Source organism: Cnephaeus nilssonii, assembly GCF_951640355.1.
Source record: "Cnephaeus nilssonii genome assembly, chromosome: 14".
Lineage (NCBI taxonomy): Eukaryota > Metazoa > Chordata > Mammalia > Chiroptera > Vespertilionidae > Cnephaeus > Cnephaeus nilssonii.
In genome coordinates this window covers 15,984,568-15,993,460 of record NC_137085.1, presented here as the reverse complement: position 1 = coordinate 15,993,460, position 8,893 = coordinate 15,984,568, and positions in this window count along the sequence as shown.

Genomic DNA, 8,893 nt, shown 5'->3' with positions numbered 1-8,893 from the left:
ACCTGCAGGAGGCAGCCAATCAATGATTCTCTTTCATCATGGATGTTTCTATCTCTCCCTCTCCCTTCCTCTCTGAAATCAATAAAAATATATATTTTTAAAAAGCAATAAAAAAAAAGAGGCCACCTGACCTCCCTTACTTAAATCACAGCCCTGTCACTCCCCAATCCTTTTTCCCTTCTTCATTTTCTGAATAATACTTACCATTACCCAATTTTTTTTCAAATGCAGTTGACATTTAATATTATTTTTATTAGTTTCAGGTGTATAGCATAGTAGTTAGACATTTATATAATTTAAGAAGTGATCCCCCTAAAGTAAGTACCCACATGGCACCAGACATAGTTATTACAGAATTATTGACTATATTTCCTAGGCTGTGCTTTACATCCTCGTGACTACTTTGTAATTACCAATTGTGCTTCTTACTCCCTTCACCTTTTTCACCCAGGCTCCCACCCTAAATTTTTTTTTCATTAAAATGTAAATTCCATGTTAGCAGGAACTTCTTTTCACTGTTACTAGTATATCCCCAACATTTTAAAAAATATTTTTATATGTTTTTATTTATTTCAGAGAGAGGGAGATAGAAACATCAATGATGAAAATCATCAATTGGCAGCCTCCTCCACGCCCCACATTGGGGATGGAGCCTGCAACCCAGGCCTGTGCCCTGACCGGAATTTGAACCATGACCTCCTGGTTCATGGGCCAGTGCTCAGCCACTGAGCTACACCAGCCAGGCATATATCCCCAACATTTAAAACAATGCCTGGTATGTAATAGCTGCTTAAATATTTGTTGATGAAAAGTCAGAATCATGCTACTTGAGAGCTGAGGGCCTTGAAAGGCTATCCCATGTAATCTCATCATCCAGATGGAAAAAAGGAACCCAGAGAGACAAAGCGAGTTGGCCAGGATCACATAGTTCATGGGCAAGCATTGGTTAGAACCCAGGCCTGCAAACACCTACTTAGTCTTGGGGTCATGGGGTCAGCAAACGCCTGCGCCCTCTTTGTATAACCCGCAAGGTTATGGTTTTTACACTAAATGACTGAGGAAAGAGTCAAGAATACTATTTTATGACACATGAGAATTACATGAACTTCAAATTTCAGTATCCATAAATAAATTGTTTTGGAACACAGCCATGTCCATCATTTGCGTATTTTCTATGGCAATTTTCCCACTGCAGTAACAGTTGAGTAGTGCAACAAAGACTATGGCTCACAAAGCCTATGTGCCATCTGGCCCTTTACAGAAAAAGTTTGCTGAGCCCTTTTCTGAACTATATTAGTGGAAATGTCTTTCTAAATCTGTGTGGTGTTGAAGGTTCTGGTGTTAATGGCACAGAATCAAATCAACACCAGGTGAAGGAATGGTGTGCAATGAACACTGTCAGTTCCTCATCACCTCTCTGATCCCTTATACGTCTTTTGAGATAGAGAGCTGGCTCTCCACACCTAGAAGCAGCACTGTACTGGAAAACACTAGGCAAGTGCAGACTAAATCCCATCATCTGTCTGAGGAACTAAGACCCAAAGAGCTTTGGTGTCAGAGGTGCCTGAGTTTGACTTCCAGCCCCAGCTGTGTGAACAGATTAGTCAAGACTTAGTTCAAGTGACAAAAACCCTACTCCAACTTCCTTATGGTAAGAAACTTACTGGCTCATGTAACTGAAAAGTCCAGGTGTTCAAATGATACGGTCAGGAATCTGTCTATCTCTTGATTGTGTTTTCCTCTGGGTCGTTTTCATTCTCAGACAGGCTCTCCTTCGTGGTCTCTGGAGAAAGACTTGAATCCTAGGTTTGAAAAAAACACACAACAGGTCTGTCAGAATTTATCCCAGAACATGGTGCTGTACCTTCCTTCCTATGCATTCAGTCTTACTTGGCTAGGATTATTGATTCTATAGAATGCCATTTTATTTTTGCTATGTCCTGTGACCTTTCTAAGCTAGAAATAGAATTTAAAATTTAGCCTTAACAATAAAACAAAGTAAGTTTTCCTCTCCCCATTGACACGCTTTCTGATAGGTACCTCATCCAAAGGAAAGTGACTAATTCCTCAAACACATACTGAGCATCTGCCATGTGCCAGAGGTGGAGGATGCAGGGTGGAGGATGCTAAGGTGTGGTCCCTGTGCATTGTCATGAGCCAGGATAAAGGGAAGATTCAGGAGCTGCAAGAGCACAGAAGATGGGCACCTAACCAAGCCGGAAACGGAGGTGAGGCCATATATACATGATTTCCCAGAGGCAACAACACCTGAGCTGAGCGCCAAAGGATGTTGAAGCACAAGCCAGGCAAAAGGGTTAAGAAAAGTGCTGGAGGAAGAACAAAGCCCAGGGAAGTAAGTGAACTAATCAGGAGAGGAGCTAAGATACTTCTGAATACCTAGACACAGGATAAGCCAGGGTGCTGAGGACTTCTATAATCTGCCCAAATACGTATTCTCCCCTAACCACAGGAAAGTGCTTGTCTACCCAAACACGATGCAATCTCCCAGCTCCCTATGTCCCTGTGCAAGACGTTCCTTCTACCTGGAAAGTCCCTTCTGCACACCTCCATGTATCTAACAGACATCTTCCCATCATCCTCAGTCCCCCCACGGCAGTTAATATAACCTTTCTGAGTCTTAAATACCTGATTCTGGTTTAGTGCTTATCACTACATATATGCTTTGTCATTTAAAAATGATTTCTACTGAAAATAAGATGAGCCTCAGGGATAAGTTGCTTTCCCGTGAAATCAGAAAGCAAACGAGTCAACCCTCTTCTGTACAAGGAGTTAGTCCTGCATGCTGTCAAATCCCAGCTCCCATGGCTTCACTGAGGTCTCTGCAGTTCCTGTCTCAGCTCCAGCCTCTCTTCTTTAAAATATGTTTTTTTTATTGATTTCAGAGGGGAAGGGACAGGGAGAGAGAGAAACATCAATGATGAGAGAGAATCATTGATCAGCTGCCTCCTGCACGCCCCCTACTGGGGATCGAGCCCACAACCCAGGCATGTGCCCTTGACCAGAGTAGAACCTGGGACTCTTCAGTCCGCAAGCCAATGCTCTATTCACTGAGCCAAATCAGCTAGGGCTCCAGCCTCTCTTCTGAGCTACAGACCTGTGTATCCAGTTCACCCCTGGGCACCTCCACCTGAATATTACCCTGGTACCTTGAACCCAAACTGAGCTCATTATTCCCCCTTGAGCCCCTCCCCAACTGCTACTGTGTTCCATATCTTTGGGAACAACATATGGAGAAAAATAAATTAGAAACCTGGAGTTATCTTTGACATTTTCTGCTCCCCCACTCCCACACCCAGTCTCCTAAATGATGAACTTTATATAGTAACATTATAGGTGATGTTATATAGAATCACATATTACATATATTGTACACAATATATGTATTAGTATTATATATCATATGATTCTATATTAAATAGAACTTTATTTAATATGCAAAGATTATTTAGGAGGCTGTTGTATTATACATATATATAATATATGACCATATATAACAATAAAGTAACATACAGTAATTAAGTTTTCATTATATTCCTCTTTCCATTCTTTTTGTCCCTGCAGCTGCCTCATCCCCTCTCCCCGAGGTTATTGCAATATCTTCAGGGCTCAATGAAGGACTGGTCGACTGCTTAGGTCATCTTTCCAAATCCCCAATTTGACCATATCATCATCATGCTTAAGAGCTTAGATGGCCCCTTACCATTTATATTTTGAAATTGAAATTCCTTATCATGCTATACAAGGTTATTCCAATCTAGCCTATTTTTAAGCCTTTTCTACACTCTGCTGGGAAAAGATTAGTATGAGGGACTTACTTCAAATAGCATGGTCAGGGCAGAATTCTCTGAAGAAGGAATATTTAGCCCCATACAGGACTCCCCCCTTAGCTACTGTCTCCTGTGCCTTCTTTATACTCTCTTCTTACAGATAACAATGGCACTAAGTGACTGGGTGCTTATTGGATGCCAGGCCAGTGCCAAGGTTTTAGCTTAGAGATGTGTCTTGGTCTCTTGGAATCATCACAGCGTTTGTGAATGGGTTCTCTGTTGATGTCTATTTGTGGTTGAGGACACGAAGGCTCATAGAGCTTGTCGCTCACCTTAGGTCCCACAAGCAGTGTGTAATAGAGTCAGGTATCAACTCAGGTATCAACTCAACCTGCCTCCAGACCAGGATCCCTAAGCACCATCATGCCATGTGCCTCTGCAGAGACAGAAGGCTGCTTCCTTGAACTGCTGGCTCATTCACCCAGAGCTTTGAAGATGGCTCCAGACTCTTCAACTCAGCCTTCAACCCTCCACAGTCTGGCTCATACCTACCTCCGAGTCTCATCTCCCAACATCGCCCCAGACAGAACACCACTAACTGTGCACCCACTTGCCATTCTGAGCCAACTCTCTTCAGGCGTGGCCTGCCTCACCCTTACTCATCCCTGAGGACTTCACTGAAAGGTCACCTGCTCTAGGACGCCTTTCCTGATACCTACCTGTAAGCCAGGTTAAATGCCCCTCCTCCTCGTTCTCCAGCACCTGTGTCACTGCGCTGCAAATGCTGGCTCTTGCCCCTCCCAGTAGACTGCGCTCCTCATGGACAGGGACCAGGATGATACACTCTGCGTCTCCTCTGCCCAGCCTGGAGCCTGGTTCAGAGTAAGTGCTTCATAAATGCCTGCTGACATGAATTTCCACAGTGAACGTCAGAATGGGAAGGGGACTTTGGGTGACTACAGCTGCTCCTATTTGCAATATATTTTGAAGTCCAAAAAGCCCTTTCACACGGATTATCTCATGTACTCCTCCGTGGTTGATATTATCCCCAAAGTTTAGGAAACTCAGGTTCAGATAAGTGACTTTTCCAAGTTCACCCAGTCAGGATGTGGAGCTAGGGTTTGACCTCAGGTCTCTCTGACCCCAAGGCTAGAGCTCCCTCCATCACTTCCCCACTCATCTGATTCAAGCAACACACACATTTTAGCGAAGAGGACACAGGCCAGGAGAGGTAAATTTCTTGCCCAGGGTCATGCAGTGCTAAGCCCATTCCATGCTCTTTCCTCTAGTCCCGGGGTCAGCAAACTGTGGCTTGCGAGCCACATGCGGCTCTTTGGCTTCTTGAGTGTGGCTCTTCCACAAAATACCACGGCCTGGGCGAGTTTATTTTGAAGAAGTGGCATTAGAAGAAGTTTAAGTTTTAAAAATTTGGCTCTCAAAAGAAATTTCAATTGTTGTACTGTTGATATTTGGCTCTGTTGACTAATGAGTTTGCCGACCACTGCTCTAGGCAAACAGGAAATGCCCAGGAAGGTGACAAGGTGAGGATAGGGTCCTGAGTAGGGAGGGGTGTGCTGCCTATGTCCCACTGCCCCCTTCCCATTTGTCACAACCTGAATGTTTAAATTTTGTATTTAGTATTTACTCTGAAAATGGCTTTCATCTGATTTCCCCCCTTGCTCACCAATTTAGCTGTCAGAGTAAATAAATGTGAAGCTGGGTCTCCAGCCTCCCCCAGCTCACGTTACCTTCCTAGAATTACTCCCCGGCAGGGCGGAACCGCTGCTGGGGACGATCCCACAGAATTACCCAGTTACTAATGAAGCCTCTTTTCAAACCCAAACCAAGGACCTAGACTCAGGTGGAGGAGGGTAGCAAAATCCACCTCATCCTGTTTAGGGACGAGGAGAAGGATTGAGGTGAGAATTGGGTGACATGGTACACAGGATGCTGATGACATTGCCTATGTAGACTACTTATAACAGTGTACAACGGAAGGTACTTATGCAGGAATAGAGGCAACCCTTCAAAGATATTAGTTGCTAATAGATGGTTCATTGTCACCACAATCCAGAGAGGTACATGTTGTTATCCCCATTTTGCAAGTAAGGAAACTGAAGCTCAGAGAATCGAAAGGACTTGTCCAGTCTCCTGTAGGGAGAAATCAGATATCCTGATGGGATGTATTACATTTGCTAATCCTGCTTTTGCCAAGGTCACTCCTGTCTGGACTCTCCTTCCTGCTGGAGCCAGGCGTTGTTGGAAGAGAGTTTTCTCTTCCAAAGTAATTTCATTTTTATCTTCTTTGAAGTCAGGCAAGCCCTGGGTTGCAATAATGGTTCTGCAGCTTCCTCGGGCAAGTTATTCAGGATAATATTTGATTATTTGGTTGATTTATGCCTTGCCTTCCTCCATAAAATATTGGAAGTAGCACCTAGTAGAATAACAACTGGACAACGCATCTAGTCCATACTGTGATGGTAGCTAATATTTATTTGTTGCTTTCAGCATGCCAGGGATGATTCTGAGCCTTTTTTTTTACATGCAGCATTTGCTCCATTTTCACAAACATAAGAGGTGAACTCTGTTATCATTCCCCACTTTACAGATGAGAAAACTGAGACTGCAGAGTGGCTGAATCACTTGTCCAGGGTTAGCCCGGTACTAAGGGGCTGTGCCAAGATGGGCACCACGGCAGTCTGGCTCCAGAGTCCTTGTGCTTCACTGCTGAGTTCAACGCCCCTTATTCCAGTTTTGGTTTTCTGAGCATCTAATCAGAATTCAGGAGCAAAATCAAAGAGTAAGTAAGCGTTTGGGTTCTGGAGTCTGAGTGCAAGAGCTTGAAATGAAGCTCCTATAAGCTTGTTTCTCAACTTCATTATAAAATAGGTATAATAATACCGGTATGACATTCTTCGGGGTTCCCGAAAGAGAAATGCAGGTAAAACAGTACTTGGCACATAAATGCTCAACAGCTCGACCAGCGTGGCTCAGAGGTTGAGCACTGACCTATGAACCAGGAGATCACCGTTCGATTCCTGGTCAGGGCACATGCCTGGGTTTCAGGTTCTGTCCCCAGTGTGGGGCATGCAGGAGGCAGCCGGTCAATGATTCTCTCTCATCATTGTTGTTTCTATCTCTTTCTCCCTCTCCCTTCCTCTCTGAAATCAATTACAATTTATTTAAAAATAAATAAATAAATAAATAAATAAATAATCCACAAACGGTGGTTATTACTATTACCATTCAGAGGTGTGTGCTTCACATTCCTTCTCACAGAAGTGCCACAGCTTGTTTGTCCAGCCCCTGGATCTTCGCAGTCATCTCTCCTTTCACACTTCCTTTTCTCCCCCAAATCCACCCAAAGTTCATCTGCCTCTAGTTTTAGCTCAAGCCTCCTCCACACCTGTTGCCTGAGGAGTTTTGCAAAGCCAGTACCATCCTCCTGGTCTTCTCCTTTTCTGGAGTCCTTCTGCACTCACACATCTGGCAGATGTGCAGCTCTGTATAATGTTCAATGACCTCCCGCTTTCCCCAGCCACCCAGAAAGGGAGGAAGAGAAGGAGATAAAGGTCATCCTATCATTATTCTCATTTTGCAGATGAGAAAAGAAGCTTAGCCCATAAGTGGTGAGGCCAGGAGTCATATCCAGGTCTTCTGACAAATGCTTTTTTTTTTAATGTGGTTGTGCACACCTGAGTGTGTGTGTATGCAGAGAGTGGACACGGTCATGTATACAGCCTGGAATTCTAGTATAAGCTCTGATGTCAGACGAATCTGCTGTTGAGTTCTTAGCTCTGGCCATTAGCCATGTGACACCATTTTGGACCTATCAGGTGCTCTCTCTGAGCCTCAGTTTCGTCATCAGTAAAATCAATGCAATAAGATACACTACCTCATAAGTTTATTGTTAAAAGAAAATGAAGCCATGATTACAAAATGCCAAGCCTGTCACAGATTAAAGTATCCAGGAGCAGTAACTGGGCTTATTATGTGCAAAAGAGATTATTTGAGGGGGGGGGGCCTAGGTTGTTTGTCTGTGATCATTTGAATATTTGAGGGTGCATGCGTATGTGTGTGCACACCGGTGTGTAAATGCACACACCTCACCAGCTTTCACATTGCAATTGTGCTCTTCATGTAAAAGATTAGGGTTTAGAGAGAAACTTTTCACTCTGAATGCCTTTCTGAGAGCAATACTGGTAAATGACTGGAATGCAGGGTACAGAGGGAGGGAGATGCCATTGGCTGGGTTGGGCTGTTTGTGTGTACCTTGGTGCCTGGAAAGGAACAGATACTTGTATCTTTCGGAGACGTTGCAGTGCAGACACCCTTGTCTGCCCTTGTCCATTAGGAAGCGCCTGTGTGTGCGTATCTGTGGTGTCTGAGTGGAGGACAGGAGGTTTTCCACGTGTTTGAAGCACTGTGGGAGTCTGTGCTCTCTTGAGTATGAATGTGTGTACAAGTGTAAGGACACTTGGGTGGGGTGTTTACATTTGTAAATGAGGGTAACTAAGGAGGCAATGGTATGAGTGATGGCAGGGAGGTGAGGTGTCCTCACGTCCGTAGGGCTGGGTCTAAGTCTGAGTGTGCACATTTGTTTTTAGAAGAGTCTGTGTATTTACACGTGTCTCTCTAGGATCAGTCTGTGTGTGGAGAAGGGGGCTGAGGCTGTGAGTGTTCACTTGTGTGTGTATGTTGTCGGGCGTTAGTTGTGCAAGGTGCTATCTTTGAGAGTTTGTGTCTGTGTGTCCTATCCAAATGCCCGGAACTCCCTGCCTTTCCCTCCTCTCTATCCGCAGAACCACAGAGAAGGCGAGAGGGGCATTAGGCTGGATGGCTCAGCACATCCCGAAGGGAAGGGAAGGGAAGGGAGATGTCCCAAGCAATCCCTCCCAGGAGAATTCAGGGGAACACCTCCCCTCCAAGAACCCTTTCCCCCACCCAGCCAAATCCCATTCCGTAGTTAGGAGCTAGTGCACTCTCGGGTTGTTATGGAGCAGAGGTGTCTGTGCTGGTGTGTGAGGGTAGGGGATGCCTGTACTCCTGTAAACGAGGCGAAGGGCAATCATTTGCCTCGGCATGCACGCAGAGGTACCAGGCGT